General features: G+C 39.1%; 1 long non-coding RNA gene across 1 annotated transcript in view; it reads right to left on the reverse strand.

Annotated features, from left to right (window-relative positions):
• Positions 1 to 15,621: 15,621 nt before the first annotated feature.
• Positions 15,622 to 19,188, reverse strand: part of LOC121137275 — a 46,754-nt gene continuing 43,187 nt past the window's right edge. The window contains exon 4 of the long non-coding RNA XR_005874529.1: positions 15,622 to 15,684. This is a non-coding gene — a long non-coding RNA (uncharacterized LOC121137275). The remainder of the gene's footprint in view (positions 15,685 to 19,188) is intronic.

The raw sequence follows: 19,188 nt of genomic DNA on the forward strand, positions 1-19,188 counted from the left end.
AAAAGCCCAAAGAACAAATAAACTGACAGTTGCATAAGCATCCATAGTTATATTTAAAACAAGGACATTTTAACATAGCTAGTCAGATAGGTTGCCGCATGAATAATTTGCTAGTATCCTTGGACAGCTTTACCATTTCTGAGTGAGTCTCACTTTCATAAAACAACTCAAAGTGAAAATAACCTGATACCGCCACAAGTGAAAACCCTGGATCTCAACCATTCTTGGCACTCTGACAAGGCAGATGAACATGAATGTAGAGCCAGGCAGTTTGAAACCAAGTGGAACTGACCACGACAATGATGCCAACAGCAGACACAAGAAGACTGATGGCCCCAGACTTACCCAGATGATGTGTGGGCACAAGTAAAAATCAGCAAAGGATCAGTTCTGAAGTAAATAATAGGACATTTAAAACTGGCACAATTCATCATAAATCAAAAGAGTTAGACATGCAAGAAGAGGTTGAAAAACTACAGTAATAATCCTCTCTTCCGATCTAATAACCCAGGTTTCAAAGTACTCTAAAAGCAAAAATGGAGGAAGAACAAATAGAAAAGTTCCTTAAGAGGTCTGGGAAGATGAGATGACTCAGTGGGCAAGATGACTTTCTGCCAAGAATAATGACATGGGTTTGATTCCCGGATTCAACATGGTGGAGAGAACTGATTCCTGCAAACACACAGTAAATAAATAATAAATGTAAAAGAAATTATTTAAATAAAAATTACTTGAGTCTGAGAGAAATCTTACAAAGTGAATATAAGGTCATTCTTCTGGCTAGCACTCCTGGATATGGTTGAGGGCAGCCTTAATGGGAATCATTGAGAATCACAGGTCAGAATATGAAGTTATGAAACTCTGTGTTATCCTATTGACGATATATTAGAGATATAATCTGAAGGATGTCATCACTACGGGTGACTGGAAAAGGTACAGACTGACCACCAGAGTCTTAACGTTCTCCCACTCAGCTCAGTATCTATGGAGATTAACTGCATTACGGCATTTGTTTAGCTTCTGTAGATCTATCTAGTTAATGTAAAATATGCCTCTATCTGTCTATTAAAGGAAACTCTACTGGAATTGGTAAAATATCTCAGGGGTTCTGAACATTTACTGCTCTGACAGAGAATCTGAGCTCAGTTTCCCGTACCCAGGTCAGAGGGCTCACAACCACCAGTAAGCAAAGCTCCATAGAATCTGCTGATCTGACACCCATGACTGGCACCCAGAGCAACTGAACTCTTCTACACACACACACACACACACACACACACACACACACAGAGAGAGAGAGAGAGAGAGAGAGAGAGAGACAGAGACAGAGACAGAGACAGAGAGACAGAGAGACAGACTGACAGAAAGAGAAGCAAAAGAGAGTTAAAAATACAATAATTTTTTTCTTTTTTCTTTTAATTTTAAATAGCTTGTTTTACATGTCAATCCCAGTTCCCTCTCCCTCCCCTCCTCCTGCACCCCTCTACCATCCACCCCATCCTCCCACCCTATTGCCAATTCCTTCCACATAGGGGATATCTAGAGTCTGTCATTTCACTCAGGGTCGGGTCCAGGCACTTCCCTAAGAGTCCAGGCAGAGAGAGCAACCTCTTTTTGTTATGGGCACACGATGTCTGTTAGTATACCAGGGATAAACGATGATCCACTGCTCAGGACCCCATAGATAGCCCAGGCCTCCGCATTGACTCTCACATTCAGGGGGTCTGGATCAGTCCCATGCTGGCCTCCCAGCTGTCCATCTGGGGTCCAAGAGCTCTCCCCTGTTCAGATCAGCTGTTTCTCCTGGTTTTGCCAGCCCATTCTTTGCCAATTTGCTCTTCACTCCTCTCTCTCTGTCGCTGGGTTCCTTGGATTCTGTTCAGTATTTAACTGTGGGTGTTTGCCTCTGCTTCCATCAGTCACTGGATGAAGGCTCTGTACCCCACCTTTTGATTGGATCCTTTGGTGTTTTGGAGACTTGCTTCTTGAGTTCTTTGTAAATTTTGGAGATTAGCCCTCTGTCAGATGTGGGGTCAGTGAATATCTTTTCCCATTCTGTTGACTGCCTGTCAGTCTTGTTGACTGTGTCCTTTGCCTTACAGAAGCTTTTTAGTTTCATGAGGTCCCATTTGTTAATTGTCGATCTCAGTGTCTGTGCCACTGGTGTTATGTTCAGGAAGTGGCCTCCTGTACCAACTTGTTGAAGAGTATCTCCTACTTTCTCTTCTAAAAGTTTCAGTGTGGCTGGATTTATGTTGAGATCTTTGATCCATTTGGACTTAAGTTTTGTACAAGGCGATAAAACAGGGATCTATCTGCAGTCTTCTGCATACCAGTACCCATTTATGTCAGCACCATTTGTTGAAGATTCTTTCTTTTTTCCATTGTATAGTTTTAGCTACTTTGTCAAAAATCAAGTGTTCATAGGTGTGTGAGTTAAAATCAGGGTTTTCAATTCGGTTCCATTGGTCTACCTGCCTATTTTTGTGCCAATACCAAGCTAATTTCAGGACTATAGCTCTATAATAGAGCTTGAAATAAGGTATGGTGATGCCTCCCAAAGTTCCTTTATTGTATAGGGTTGTTTTGGCTATCCTGGGCCTTTTGTTTTTTCCATATAAAGTTGATTAATGTTCTTTCCAGTTCTGTGAAGAATTGTGCCGGAATTTTGGTAGGGATTGCATTGAATCTGTAGACTGATTTTGGCAAGATTGACATTTTTATTATGTTGATCCTACCAATCCAAGAGCATGGAAGATCTTTCCATTTTCTGGTATCCTCTTTGACTTATATCTTTAAAGACTCAAAGTTCTTGATATACAGGTCTTTCACTTCCTTGGTTAACATTATCCCCAGATATTTGATGCTGTTTATGGCAATTGTACAGGGTGAAGTTTCTCTGATTTCTTTCTCAGTCACTTCATTGTCTGTATATAATAGGGCCACTGATTTTTTGAGTTTACCTGTAACCTGCCACTTTGCTGAAGGTGTTTATCAGCTCTAGGAGTTCCCTTGAGGAGTTTTTCGGGTCTCTTATGTAAACTAGCATATCATCTGCAAATAGTGAAAGCTTGACTCCTTCTTTTCCTATTTGTATCCCCTTTATCTCCTTTTGTTGTCTTATTGCTGTGGCTAGGACTTCAAGTACAATATTGAAGAGATATGGAAAGAGTGGACAGCCTTGTCTTGTTCCTGATTTTAGAGGAATTGCTTTGAATTTCTCTCCATTTATTTTGATGTTAGCTGTTGGTTTACTGTATATTGCTTTTATTATATTCAGGTATGTTCCTGTCATCCCTGATCTCTCTATGACCTTTATCATGAAGGGGTGCTGGATTTTGTCAAAGGCTTTTTCAGCATCTAGTGAGATGATCATATGGTTTTTCTTAGACAAACCTCTGTCCAAACTAACCAAAAGACAGAGAGAGAGCATGCTAATTAACAAAATCAGAAATGAAAAAGGGGACATAACAACGGACTCTGAGGAAATCCAGAGAATCCTCAGGGCATACTTTTAAAATCTGTACTCCACAAAATTTGAAAATTTAAAGGAAATGGACAATTTCCTGGATAGATATCACTTGCCAAAACTAAATCAAGAGCAGATAAACAATCTAAAAAGACCTATAACCCTTAACGAAATAGAAGCATTCATGAAAAGTCTCCCAAACAAAAAAAGCCCAGGCCCAGATGGCTTCAGTGCAGAATTCTACCAGAAATTCAAAGAAGAGTTAACTCCAATACTCCTCAAAGTATTCCACACAATAGAAGCAGGAGGCTCACTGCCAAACTTTTTAGGAGTCTACAATTACCTTGATACCCAAGCCACACAAAGACACAACTAAGAAAGAAAACTATAGATCAATTTCCCTCATGAACATCGATGCAACAATACTCAATAAAATACTAGCAAACCGGATTCAAGAACACATCAGAAAAATCATCCACGATGATCAAGGAGGCTTCATCCCAGGAATGCAGGAATGGTTCAACATTAGAAAATCTATCAATGTAATCCACCATATAAATTCAATAATTTTTAAAAGAAAATATAACATACTGAGCTCTGATGCTTGAGGTAGAACAGTTATCAATATTGTAGAAAAGAGATGAAATTATTCACTGAATTCTCATGTGGGAATTAATTCTATGATGGGCACAGGCCCAGGGCTTACCCCCAAGACAAGATAATCACAAAAAATGCAAAATAAAAATGGTGATGGAGATTTCTCTGTCTTTGTATTTGCAAACCTGAAGTATATTGTCTAAGTCTTGCAGGTGAGAACATTTCTGAACAACAGTATACCAAAACATCAAATAATCCAATTAAAAATGATCTAAATAGAGAAGTATCAACAGAAGAATCTCAAATGGCTGACAAGCACTTAAGAAGCTTCTCAACCTCCTTAGCCTTCAGGAAAATGTAAATCAAAACAACACTGATATATCACCTTACACATGTCAAACTGACTAAAATCAGAAACACTAATGAAAGTTTATGCTGGATAGGATGTGGAGAAAGGGTAACACACTTGTATAGCTACTTTGGAAATCAGTATGGTGATTTCTCACAATATTGGAAATCAATCTTCCTCAAGACCTAGCAATACCACTCTTGAGCATATACCCAAAGGATGCACACTCATACCACAAGGATATCTATCTGTTCAACTATGTTCATAGCTGTATTAATTTGTAATAGCCAGAACCTGGAAGCAACCTAGACACCTCTCAATCAAATTATGGATAAAGAAAATATGGTATATATACACAATGGAGTACTAATCAACAGCAAAAAACAAATGACATCTTGAAATTCTCAGACAAATGGTTGGAAATAGAAGAAACCATATTGAGTGAGGTAACACAAACACAACCGCAGAAAGACAAAAATGTGCTTACTCATAAGTTGATACTAGATATAAAGCAAAGGAAAGCCAGGCTACAATCCACAGCCACAGAGAAACTAGGTAACAAGGAGGACCCACATAGATCATCCTAGGAGGGGGAAAGACACAAGATTTCCTGAGGAAATTGGGAGCTTAGGGGGAAGGGAGGATAAAAGGGGATGGAGAATTGAACATGAAAGATAACAAAAGTTGAGTTGGGGGAAGAACAGAGAAGGAGAGCAAGGAAAGTGATACCTTAATAGAGAGAGCCATTGTGGAGCTAATGAGAAAATGGCACTAAGGAAATTCCAAGGAATTTACAAGGATGAGCCCAACTAAGAAACTAAGGAATAGTGGAGAGGCTAAACGTCCTTCCCCTATGAGATTAACTACCTTAAATGCCATCATAGAGCCTTCATCTAGTAGTTGATGGAAGCAGAAGCAGAGATTCACAACTAAGCACTGAGACAAACTCCTGGAATCCAGTTGTAGAGTGGGAGGAGTGATGAGTGAAGATGTATAGACCATAATGGGGAAACCCACAGACACAGCTGACCTGAATAGGGGGAGCTCGCTGACACCAGACTGACACCTGGAGAACAAGCATAAGACTGAACTAGGTTCCCTGATTGTGGGTTTCAGTTGAGGGCCTTGAACGGTCTATGGGGCCACTGACAGTGGAATCAGTGTTTATTCCTAGTGCATGAATAGGCTATTTGGGGCCCATTCCCCATGGAATATATTCTCTCAGCCTAGATACTGGAGAATGGGGAAGCACTCAGTCCTGACCCAAATGATGTGACAGACTTTTATGATTCCATTTAGAAAAAAAAAACAAAAAGAAATAAACAGCCAAAATACTACCATTAGAAAATTGAACTAGATTCAGAACCCTCACTCCCAGTTAATGAGTTTGATTGAATATCCATTTTGAATTCAAATAGGAGTCAATTGTACTTTTAGCAACCAACATATACTATAGAGAATCAGAGGCTGAAGCAATGGCTCAACGATTCACAGCACTTGCTGCTCAAGCATGAAGGTCAATATTTTGGATTCCTGTACTCATGTGACCTACCTATCTATAAAATGTCAACACTGAGGGCAGGCAGAAAGGAGGATAGCAGGAGCTTGATGGCTACCAGTCTAGCTGTACATGAAAAATGTGAGATCTTGGTTCAGTGAGAGACTCTACCTCAAAGAAACATGGAAGAGTGTGGTAGCGAGCACCTGACACTTTCCTCTGGCCTACACACACGCGCACACATGCACACACGCACACACACACACTTGCTCGAGTATGTGCACATATACCACAGCTCCATATCCTCTTCACATACATGCACACATGGAAGACTGTGGATCCCTTCTTCTATCACTGTCTATCTTATTTTTAAAGGCAGGCTGCTCTATTGAGTCTAGAGCTTGCTATTTTGGCAAAGTCCTAGGGGTCCACCTGTGTCTGCCTGAAATGGTGGGGCTACGGATGCATCCTTCCATACCCAAATTGTTCCTAGTTATGCAGAATCAAAACTGAAGGCCTCATGTTTGCACAGCAAGCCCTTCACTCTCTGTGACATCTCCCCATCCAGTCTTAAGAGTCAAAAACACTCCTCTTCTTTTATCTAACTTGAGAGATTTAATCTATGTCAAAACTGTCAGGTAGGGGGAAAAGACAATATCAATGTGGGAGAAATTAAGAATATAAAGAATGCCACAGGACCTTTAAAAGCACAAAGACTTCTCTTTTGTGGGGGAGCAATAAAGATCTCATCTTGTTAACATCACACACAATACATTGAAGCATACTTGGATTACTCCCTTGGGGGAAAGGAGTCAAGCCAAACATGAGTGTCAAATGCTGCCATTGTGAAGCTGACCTGAGACTTCACCTCCAGTAACAAAAAATGAGAAGTTAAAACAACCAAACAAAAAGCTGGATGTGGCTTTTAGTGGAACTGATAGTTTTGCAGTAAGTCAGTACTAGTAGAAGAAATAGAAAAAGCAACTATGATTTATTGAGATGAACTGGGCTTCAAAAAACTTTCGACCAGCTACAGGTTATCCATGAAAATAGATATAAAAACTCCTAAGGAAGCTGGACTCTATCCTGTAGGTTGAATTTGAGATAAGAAAGTAATTTAGATTTAAGCCCTATTAGTGTACATCAACCTATATTTGTTTATGTATTATTAGATTTACCATTTAAATGATGGGTTACTTTAACAGTACATATAAGGCAACTGCATCCCTCCTCATCTCAAAAAATATTTGAATACAAGGTAGGTTTATTAATCTACATTACCCTGGAAGTTGGTCACTTAGATTAGAGTGTGAACCTGGATGTAAAAAGATTCAAGATGACTGCCCTTGATGAAAGGGACTGTAGTATAGTCAAAATATAGAGGGTTGTAAACAAGAGAAATATAGGAGGGGAAATATACAGTAGGGTTTGTGCCTGTGCTCATATCTAGAGCAGGTATGTAATTAATCAATGTCTGGTAAGCAAGGATAAAGCCAGTTTTGAAAAGAGGGCTAAAGAGCTTTAACACTAGATGGTTTGTGTGGGGGGGTTGATATATGTTGTATGTACATTTGTATGTTCACAGATCCTAAGGCAAGATTTTCTGTTCCTGTCCCATTATTCTAAACCTTATTCCTTTAAGACAGGATCTCTCACTGAACACAGAGCTAGGTTGGCAGCCCCAGCAATCCTCTTATTTCTTCCCATCTCCCACAGTTCTGGGACTTCAGGCAGGCATGTGGTCATTTCCTGGCTTTTTATATGAATGCTGAGGATTATCACTCTGCTTCTCATGTTTACACAACAAGTGCTTTCACTTACTAATCTATCTGCACATCCTATAGCACCTGGTGGCTTCACATCTTATGGACACAGGTGAGAAGGCCGGGCCAGGCTTACTAGACTGCTTCATCAGCATGTGGATTCCAACTCTGCCCCTTCTTACCACAACCTGTTCTAAGTCTTTCATAATTAAGTGGATACTTGCTTCTCAAATAAACTTTTCCTGGAGCAAGTCCTAGGTTCTTTATATAAGATGCTTTTAGCTTTGTCGCCATGACTGGAAATACCGTTTGTTCTTAACCTTCTTAGCACTTTTCAAAATATGCACAGCCAACTTCTGGAGAGATCATATTTCTGTTGCTTTTGCAGGTTCTCAATTTATTGACTGGGCTGGTGTCCATGGTCGGGACTGCTGTCTTTTGGTGCAGTGGTGTAAATAAAAAAGGCAAAGGCATGTATGTGAAGAAACGTTCCACTTAAATTTCAGTATTTCAGCAATTGCTAACTCTCTCTGAACCTCAGTTTCTCTGTCTGTAATAACCTATCCCTTATCATGTTGCCAAAAATGTAGAACGAAAAAAATGAACTGAAATAATGAAGAGAAACTTTCTGTCACTGCTTTCTGTATCTGCCTATCTGTTGGGTACATTAATGATGAGGTCTCTCATTGAAGACTTCTTGCTTACATAAATATGATGGAGAATTATTGAATAAACACAAGGAGCAGAGAACTGCAAAAATACAGAAATGGAAAACTTTGTGTTATTTTTTAATGCAGAGGTAACACTAAAATTGTCAATTGTCAAGTGTATTTTGTCAGAATTCATAAGTAACTCAACAGGCTGAAATGGTGAACAGGAACTAATGAGATTTTGAATGAGTGAAAAGTGAAGTTGGCAATAGTTAGGAAAGGCCTGGAAGCTTTCAATGGACTCCTCCTGTAATAGAGCAGAAATAAGGCTGGAATAGAGGTAGTGGGACTTGTAAAATGTATGAATTCCCAGATTCAATTCATAGCACCATACACATATGAAAGCAATGTTTTCATAAAATGGAAGTGTTTGCTGATTAGCATTGACAAAAAAGATAAAGTGACATTCTAACACTGTGCTTGCCACTCACCACACACATACACACACACACTCAAACATACATACACATACACAAACACACACACATACACACACACATACATACACATACACACACACTCAAACATACACATACACACACACACACACACACACACACACACACACACATTTTTTTTCCACAGATTTGACAGCTCCAGATCCTGAGGCAGGGAAGCTAATGCAGCCACTAATAACAGCAACCAAGAGTGGAGATCCTGAGGGTGCTGGACATAAAGGTACAATTATAGATCCTGATGGTAGTGGACAGACTGAAAGTAAATTTTGAATGAGGAAGGAATAGAAAAACACCGGTGACAGACAGCAAAACAACAAACTATTACAACAGACAAACTGTTCCCATCAAGAGGATGGGAGGAGCCTAGAGATGGGAATCTGCCCTGGGGCTCTGGGTTGGGCTTTTATAGGAGGATCTCTCCACTCCTGATTTCCTTTCCTCCTTTATTGGTCTTGCCTGGGAGTCTAAGTCTGACTGCCTAGTTTCTCCCAACCAGTTATTTTGTAACAACTTCAATCCCCTGGTCCTCCTTCAGTAACATATATTGACTTACAGTTCTGGAGGATTAGAGGTCATAATTGTGCAGAAGCACAAAAGTAGGTATCAGGCATGGCAGCAGGAAAAGGCAGCTCAGAGCTCACATATTTATCTGTAAGCATGATGCAGAGAGACAAAGCTAGAAGTAGGCAGGGTTTTTTACTCTGCTTCCATTCCTAGTGACTCACTTCATCAAGCAAGACCACACCTCCTAAACCTCCCCAACCTACATCGACAAATGAGGACCAGTTGTTCAAATATCCTAAACTATGGAGAACATTTCTCATTCAAACAACTCCACCTACATCAAATGCACTAAGGAAATTTGATGAGAAGTTTACTGGTTACCACAAGGAAGTTGTGAGAAAAAAGAGTAATTTGCATCTTCAAAGTATTGAGACACTGTACATCAAGGAAAAAGACAGTGTCAAAGAAAAACTGACTAATGAACCCAGCATTCCTCCATCTGTTTTCTGAGACTTCTGTTCTGTTTCTTTTCAATCCCTGATCCCTCATGGCACAAGCTACTTTCATCTAGATTGTGTATTCTGGCTCCTGATGTCTCTAATGACTCACTTTTCCAGGCTAGGTGGGTGACTCAATCATTAATTCTGATCAACACATTGTTCACTGTCATTTGCTCTGCAGGGTTTAGATGTTTGATTGCTTGGTTAAGTTTGCCTAGTGCAGATCAGTCTATGTTTCCCAAATATGAATGGTGTAAGAAGAAAGGCTAATTAATAATGTCTGTTTCTAAGACTCCAGAGATTAGAGAACAAGTAAAATATAAATGGAATTCTAATGTTACAAGCCACTTTTAATTTAAATTCAATGACATAAATGCTATTTTATTGGTGACTTTACAAAACGTCTTTCTCCACCCATGATTTTTTTTCAACTTAGTATGTGTTCTTCATGAAAATACCTTAATTTAAGAGGCGTTTTTATCTTTTGAAAGAAAGTTTATCAATGAGCTAATCTATGCTAATTAGTTTAATTTAAATTAGTTGCTTATCTTATGCATTGCTATAGCTACAATCTTTGAAACCGAGTCAAATTTTTGGATAGTGATGCTCCCTTCTTTTGTTCCTTAATTACCAGAGAGACAGGGTAATAAACCTGATTTTTTTACTATGTTAAGCTTATAAAATGCAAATTATGTTAATATCTATTTTAATGGAAATGAATATCCAGAAGAAAATAAAATATCTATAGGATTATATATTATTAATTTTGCATATATAGAATTTATTAGCTATATGCATAAAAATACTTATGTCACATGTAGTCATTTATACTGTTTTAAATTTTATTGCAAAATGATTTAAAGATTACTGTAAACACATTACTATATGCTGAGGTGTTTGTAAATAACTTGTACTTGAATACTTACAAACTTTTTTATATATTGAAATCAGTCCATTTCCTACTCTAAGATAGTTCATGTTGTGTATAACAGTTGTCATTCAGGCTGTGTCAGCCCTAGGAACCTCCACTTTACAATTATCTTTTGATTACATTTTCATGGTGAAGAATAACTGTAGTCCATGAACCAGAAGTTCTAAATCTGTGGGTCATGACCTCTTTGGGGGAGTTGAACAACTATTTTGCAAGCGTTGCCTAAGATCACTAGAAAACACAGATATTTATATTATGATTTAAAACAGTAACAAAATTACACTTATGAAGTAGCAACAAAAATGATTTTATGGTTGGGGGTTACCACAACATGAGGAGCTATATTAAAGGATTGCAGTTTTAGGAGGGCTGAAAACCACTGCCTTGGGTGATCTTAAAATGGCTTCATTTTCAGGCACCACCCATCCAACACAAACTGACAAATGACTTATTCTTAGAAACAGAAAGAGACAAACATATAAATTTATTGGGAATAATTGAAACTATGGAGCACGTGGGTATATTAACCTCATATCAGGGGAATAAGGCTCAAGCATGTATTCAGCATGCCAGAACAAGAAAAGGGTATAACTTCCTCAACTGGATGCTATAAATTGATGGACACTTAACATAGCAATATCAAGGACCCATACCAATCTATCATTGATACCTGCTGTGTGTGTCAAGGACCAAAAAACACACTGACTCCCTCTGGATCTTTGGTTCAGATGGGTCTCTTGTTTTTGACAAGGACTACTCAAATGCTTTCCCATCCACATGTTCACTCATCTGGACCTGTATTCAACAACTCCACTCTCACTCTGTCCAGTGGTAGCTTTCTCCTAGCAGTGGTCTGGCTCATTATCTTATCAATACAAACTTGCTCTTAGTCAACTTCTGGAAATTTGTAGAGTTTGCTGCAACTTCTTAAATTTGCATTCATTCTATAAACTGTATGTGCATATAGATGTATTTACTGTGTGATGTGTCATATGAGAGTTAATACTGGTAATTGAGATTAGAATAAAAGAACCTACATTCACCTTGCAGAGGTTACTGAGATAGTCAGGATTATATGATACTTGATCATCTAGAAGCTCCATCTCACCTCAGCCCATCTTACATGATGACTACACACTCCCAAATCAACTTCATGACTTTTATTGTAACCTGTTGAATCCGGTTAGTATCTCAAGGTTGTGAGGCCATCCACAGGAGCACAGGAAGTCATCCATACCCCTAACTAAATAATTATTTTAACTTTCTCAATAATATCAACTGCCAATTGTTCTTTGGTAAGTGGTGAGAACAGGAGATGATATACTCTATCTACACAAGTATTTTGACTGGCTTGATGGAAGGCATCTTATGGAGTGCTGTCTTCTGGACATGACATGGCCATTAAGCCCAACTCTGGTCACATAAATGTTCAATAAATAGAAACTGTTTTTAAAAGTACTGTTCGGTACTCATGCTATGAGATGTGAGATGCACTCTCACCCTGAACTCTTGGGGGAGGGTCTAGGCCCTGCCCTGTATGAAATGACAGACTATGGACACTCCCATGGAGGGCCTCACCCTCCCTGGGGAAATGAAGGGGTAATGGGGGGGTTGGGAGGAGGGCATAGGAGGAGGGGAGGGAAAGGGAGAGGGACCTGGAACTGACTTGTGAAGCAACCTTGTTTCTAATCTAAATTTAAACTGAAAAATAAATAAATAAATAAAATATATCATCGTAAGGTTCATAAAATTATTGCTAATGACCTGCATGGTTAAAAAAAAGTACTGTTAGATTAGCTTTCCCTCAAATATCTCTTTTTAGGAGGAGGAGAGGGTTCATTTGGCTTACATGCCCAGGTTATAGTCCATCATTGAAAGAAGTCAGGTCATATACTCAGGCTGGAGGTAGAAAAAAAAGAATAGTGCTGTGGAATATTATTTGAAAATGTTTTACATTCCTTTATGCTGTGGAATATTTACTTAATGATCCAAAGATATGCTGTGGAATATTTTTTTAATGATGCAAAAAGGTGTTGCATTTGTCTAACTCTGATTGGTCTAATAAAGAGCTTAACAGCCAATAGCTAGGCAGAAGAAATGATAGGTGTGGTTGGCATGCAGAGAGAATGAATAAGAATAGAATTCTAGGCAAGAGACAGAGATAGAGCGAGAGAGGAATGAGCAAGAAGAGGCAGGAGTAAACCATTTACACAACCAGCCACAGAGTAAGAAGGAAAGAAAGTATATAGACTATAAGAAGGTATTCCCATAGGAAAAAAAGGTAGATGCGATAATAAAGTTAAGAAATGCTGCCTAGAAATAAGCCAAACTAAGGCCATGCATTCTTAAATCAGAATTGGTCTCTGTATATTTATTTCAAAGTTGGGTGGCAGGCCTCCAAAGTACAAAACAAAAACCAACTACAGAACACTGATTGCTAGCTCACTCTCTGGGTCAAGCTTTGTCAGATTTCTTGTACTGTACTGCCAAATACAGTAGGGCAGATCCTTCTACATCAAATAATACTCAAGACAACCTTGCAAATCCACAGACATACACAGACCAATCTGATCTAGGCAATTTCTCCATGGAAACCTTTCTCTTGGATGACACTTGGCTGTGTCAATTGTGTCAATTGTTAATTAAAGATAACTAGTACAGGTAGTTATTGAGCTGCCCAACTAGAGACCTAAACACTAGCATGACTGAGCCAACTTCCTTGTCTAGTGCCAATATCCTTTTCCCTTTTTTGATACATCCTCATCCTCTTCCTCCTCCTCCTCTTCTTCTTTTTCTTGTTCTTCAAAATTTATAGTAGTGCAGTACAGCAGCAAACATATTGTGACTGTTCATCTTACTTTGAAATTTTAAATTCAAACAAATTCACAAGCTTAGCTACTGTCCTTATTAATGCAAACCCTCACAGAATAGAAGAAGGGGTTATGTTTATTTTTGTGGTTTTCTTTGTTCCTTATCTAATGACTAAAGAAGGCAAAATCTACTATGGTGGGAAAGCCTGGTGGAGCTTAGAGCCTACGCAACATCAGGTTGGTACTTCAAACATTCTGATGCTTGTGAAGCAGAGGGCTTGTGATGTTGGCCATCAGCTGGCTCATTTTCATATTAAGTTCAGTCACTACCCACAGTGAAGATGGTTCTCCCTCTTCATTTAATCTTTTCTGGAAACTCTCTCAATGGCACACCCAAAGTGTTTCTGATGACTCACTAAATTTATGTATATCAGTGTCCATTAGTGCTGGGCATAATACACCCTCCACAGGGCTCTGCTTCATGCTCCAGTTTGAGATCCACTGATGTATAGAGTAGCCCTGTGTTGTTGTTGGACGTAAAAGGTCCCTCATAGGCTCATGTGTTTGATCACTTAGTCCTTAGTTGGTGATGCTATTTGGGAACATTATGGAACTTTGGGAAAGTAGATACTTGCTAGAGGAAGTGAATAATTGAGCTGCCCTTGAGGTTTCACAGCCCTGCCCTATTTCCTATCTGCTCTTTGCTTACTGGCTACAGACAGAATAGTACTAGCCTCTTCATATTTCTGTTGCCAAGCCTTCCTTGTGGTGATGGACTGTGTCTTTTCAAGCAGAAAAGTCCCATTCCTTATGCTGCTTCTTCTCAAGCCTTTGGTAAGAGCAAGGAGAAAAGCAATGAATACACCCTGCTAGCATGAAACTTTGTAGCAAATACATTTTAGTCAGTCAAAATGAAAACATAACTCAAAATCACTATGGCAGCTACACAGGACAAAATAATTATATGTACACAAACATTCATCCTTAGTGTCATTCTGGCTAACATAGATATTCCACTAATATACAAGTAAACTGATGATTGGCAGCCATTATTCTAAGCATTGAAATGCTAATAACCACTAGAATCATAGGCCCAGTTATATTTCATTGCCTTCAGTAAATAAGATCTATTCCACTGTAGTTTATTCAACAGTATTTTAAATACAGGCCAATAGCTTAGGAGATTCTCTTGTCAATCTTTTTCTTTCCTTTTGAAAATACACATTTTTCATGAAATTGGTTTGACCATGAGTCAGAAACTACCTCCTGGCTTACACCTGCAAGTACTTATCAACCAATGGAGAGAGCCAGGATGACTCTGACCTCTGCCATTTTGCTTAGGAAACTGTCTTCCCAGAAATTTAATGTGTGGATTCAATGGTTTCAATTTCCTGCATTGTAGGTATTTGCTCAAGCTGGCAGTCACAGTCTTTGAGGTCAGTAGACAGTATTAATAGGCACACAGTTAGTGGTTCAGCTGTGTTAATGTGAAGTTTGAACCCACTGATTTAGAAAAAAAGGCAAAATATATGTGAAACTTTCTGTAACTCCTCACAGTGTGAACTTTTACTCAGGTTTTCAAAACTGACTTCCTCTTCTACCTAACTCCTATTCCCACTGGGTTTCTTTTTTCTTGTTGTTTCTTTTTAAAAAATGAAGGTTCTATTGTTAAGCCTTTATAAAGATTTCTTTTACTTTTTTAAAGACAATTCAAGTGAAGTTGTCTTTTGAAATACCACCAGATACCGATTTCCCATTAGGGGACCATGAAGTTAAAAACTTTACTTTCTTTTCCCCAAGGTAATACAATGGTTTATCATTCACTTTCTAAATTCCTTAATTTGGCTCCCCAAAAGAAACTGTTTTATGTGCATTGTCAAACACCTGATGAGAGCCTGCTTATTTTAAAGCTGTTAGAATGGTTCACTATATTCCTGAAGGGTTTAAGTTTTGAAGGCTCTTTTAATGACAGTTTCAAAACTTTGGCTTCTCGGTGTAAAACATAGACAGCCACAGTCAGAGGAATAGACTTGCCTGAGATTTTGTGATTACAGGTTATTTTGAAACTTCCATGCAGTATACATTTAGTGTGACACTATAAATGGAAAGAAAAATCATGAAATCAATAATATATTTCAATAGTCAAAAACAGTTTTTAAATTGAGTTTTGTTTGGAGACTTGGGCTTAGAATAAATGAAGCTATCAGGCGATCAATGCTACAAATAAATAGAAGAGAGGTGAGGGTTGTTAAGAATACTTAGTTCCCTTGGAGGATCCGGGTTCTATACCAAGAACAGACATGAGACTGCTCACAACCACATGACACACCAGGGCCAGAGGATGCTATGACCTCTTCTCACCTCTATGGGCACTGTATTTACATGTACATACACACAGAGAGGGACACACTTTTCAAAAAGTAAGCAAATCTTAAACATAAATAACTACAAAATTTCATAGAAGAGGTTATTTTAGCAGTGTTAGCTGTATTTTACAGTGTCAGTTGTATTTCCTTGAACATGCACTCTGAATTCTGGTTGTCTTAGCTCCTAATTACAGCATCTGGATATAGTCAGCTATTTTATGTGGTTAATTTAAAATTAAAGTTAAAGTAATATATGCAAAACACCTTATTCCACGCTTGCTGCATATGGTGACCTCAATAAACACATTTGCATTCTCTTTTCCCTAACACAACACTTTTCAATTTGGGATGTACATTTGAACTGCCCAATGAACCTCTGCAAATATGGATCCTCTCAAGCTTGATGCCAGGGCTCTGACTGACTTGCTTTGGACCAGTTCTTGGATCTCTGTCTTTATAAAGTTCCTTGGGCAACTGTAATGCAAGATCAAGTTTCAGAATCTGCACAAAAGCACCATTCCCTGAGTTTTAGTCAGCTCCAGAATTGCCTGTGAGGATTTTTCACTTGTGAATGCCTGCCTTTTAGCCTTGGGAGACTGAATCAACCAAATGTGAACGATGGTGGGAGGAGTCTGAGGAAGATGTTATGGTGTTACTCTTTCAGAATGTTTAGAATTTTAGAGCTGCAGAGGTCATCTTAATCTGTCTCAGTTTCATAATAAATTTGAGCTAATGCACCTGTTTTCTAGGTGGATGATAATTATGTAAGATGAGTAGGGCAAATGTTGTCATGATCTCTTAACAGACACAAAGACTTAAGTTTGGAAGATGAAATAACTTTACTTTTAACCACAAGATAAACTACAATCTGGCTGTGCAATGATAAGAAATATTGCCAATATATTCAGTCACTGTGCTAAGTATTTTGAGGTCTCAGCTCCTTGAGAGTTGTAATTTGGTAGCTAAAATGTATAGGAAGCTGAAGATAGAGTTTCTTTCTCTCCTGGTCCCACTGTCATTTCGTACCAAATAAACACAGAGTCTTATATTATTTATAAAGTGTCTGACCAATGGCTTAGGCTTCTTACTGGTGACCCTGCTCTTAGTTATTAACCCATTTGTATTAAATTATTTATTGACACTACATGGCAGGCTACTGGCCAATCAGTGTTTTATTCATCAGATAATAATGCAAACATACATACAGAAGAACATCCTCCATCAAGAAGGAACCTCACTCAGCCAAATAAACCTCATTTTTCCACAGATACCCTAACATGCTGTTGTTTGTCTGTCCATCTGTGGAGTTAATAACTCTTTTAGTAATTCTCTTTGTCAAACTGCAACTTGCCTAAGTATCCATCTTGAAGCCCAAGTTTGAAACTTTTCTATGTTCTTATACTAAGTGAAGGAGTCATTTATGATTTTTGCATATTCTCTATGTAGAAGCAAACCCAGTGTCAGAGAATAACTTGCTTGGGACACAAAATAATAATTTGATCTCAGGTTTTCTCTTCTCTTGGAGTCTACCAAGAAGGTCACACACTCTTTAATATCTCCTATGACTCCATTGCCCTCGTCACACCCATAATGATCTGAGAGCATCAGTGTAGTGTGTTCACCCAACCCTAATTCCAAGGGTAAGTGATGGAAAATACACTTCCTGATATCATTATCTTAACTGTCTGGTTTGTTCTTCCACTGTAATTCTAGAAAACTCAAGTTCCCTTTCTTTTTTATTAAATGTCCTTTCTTTTATTTTTTTTAGTTATTTAAATTAGAAACAAGCTTGCTTCACATATCAATCCCAGGTCAATTTCATTACCCTTGCACCCCACCCCTACAATCTCCCCAACCCCCCACCCAATCCCCACTCTGCTCCCCATGGAGGATGAGGACCTTCATAGGGGCTATCCAAAGTCTAACATATCATCCTGGGAAGGGCCCAAGCCCCATGTGTCCAGGCTGAGAGAAATCCCTCTATGTGGAAGGGGCTCCCAAAGTCCAGTCCTATGCCAGGGATAAATACATATCTACTACCCGAGGCCCCATTGATTGCCAAGGCCTCCTTGCTGGCATCCAAATTTAGGGGGTCTGGATCAGTCCCATGCTGGCCTCTCATCTATCAGTCTGGGGTCCATTAGCTCCGACTTGTTCAGGTGTTTGTGTGGGTTTCACCAGCCTGGTCTTGATCCCTTTGACCATCACTCCTTCCAATCTACAACTGGGTTCCCGGAGTTCAGTTCAGTGTTTTGCTGTGGGTGTCTACTTCTACTTTCCATCAGTCACTGGATGAAGGCTCTAAGATTGCATATATGGTAGTTGTCAATCTCATTATCAGGGAAGGCATTTGAGGCAGCATATCCACTGTTCCTTAGATGGCCAGGTGGTGTCATCGTTGTAGATCTCTGAAAATCTCAATAGTGCCATATCTCCTCGCAAACCTACAATGACTCCTTCTATGATGGTATCTGTCATCCGGTTCTCCTCTATTCATCCCCTGATTAAAATTTCCTGTTTCCCCATGTCCCCAGCTCCCCTTCTCTTCTTCTCCTGGATTTCCCCCAGCTCTCTCTCCACTACCCCCATGCTCCCAATCCACTTAGGAGATCCTGAACCATTCCCCTTCTCCAGGGAACCACGCATATCGCTCTCAGGGTCCTCCCTGTTTCCTAGACTGTCTGGCGGTGGGATTGTTGGCTGGCACTCCCCTGATCTATGTCTAAAATTCATATATCAGTGAGTATATACCATATTTGTCTTTTTGTGACTGGGTTACCTCACTCAGAATGGTTTCTTCTAGTGCCATCCATTTGCCTGTGAATTTCAAGTTTCCATTGTTTTTGTATTTTTTCCCCTGAGTAGTACTCCATTGTGTAAACTTACCAAATTTTCTCTATCCACTCTTCAGTTGAGGGGCATCTAGGATACTTCCAGGTTCTGAGTATTACATATAATGCTGCTATGAACATAGTGGAACAGATGTCCTTGTTGTATGAATGCGCATCTTTTGGATATATGCCTAAGAGTAGAGCTGCTGGATCTTGTAGTAGACTGATTCCCATTTTCCTGAGGAATCTCCATACTAATTTCAAAAGTGGCTGTAAAAGTTGACACTCACACCAGCAGTGGAGGAGTGATCTCCTTTCTCCACATCCTTTCCAGCATAAACTGTCATTGGTGCTTTTAATTTTAGCCATTCTGACAGGAGTAAGATGGTATCTCAGAGTTGT

This window comes from Mesocricetus auratus, unplaced genomic scaffold, assembly GCF_017639785.1.
Source record: "Mesocricetus auratus isolate SY011 unplaced genomic scaffold, BCM_Maur_2.0 Super-Scaffold_100676, whole genome shotgun sequence".
In the NCBI taxonomy this organism is placed as follows: domain Eukaryota; kingdom Metazoa; phylum Chordata; class Mammalia; order Rodentia; family Cricetidae; genus Mesocricetus; species Mesocricetus auratus.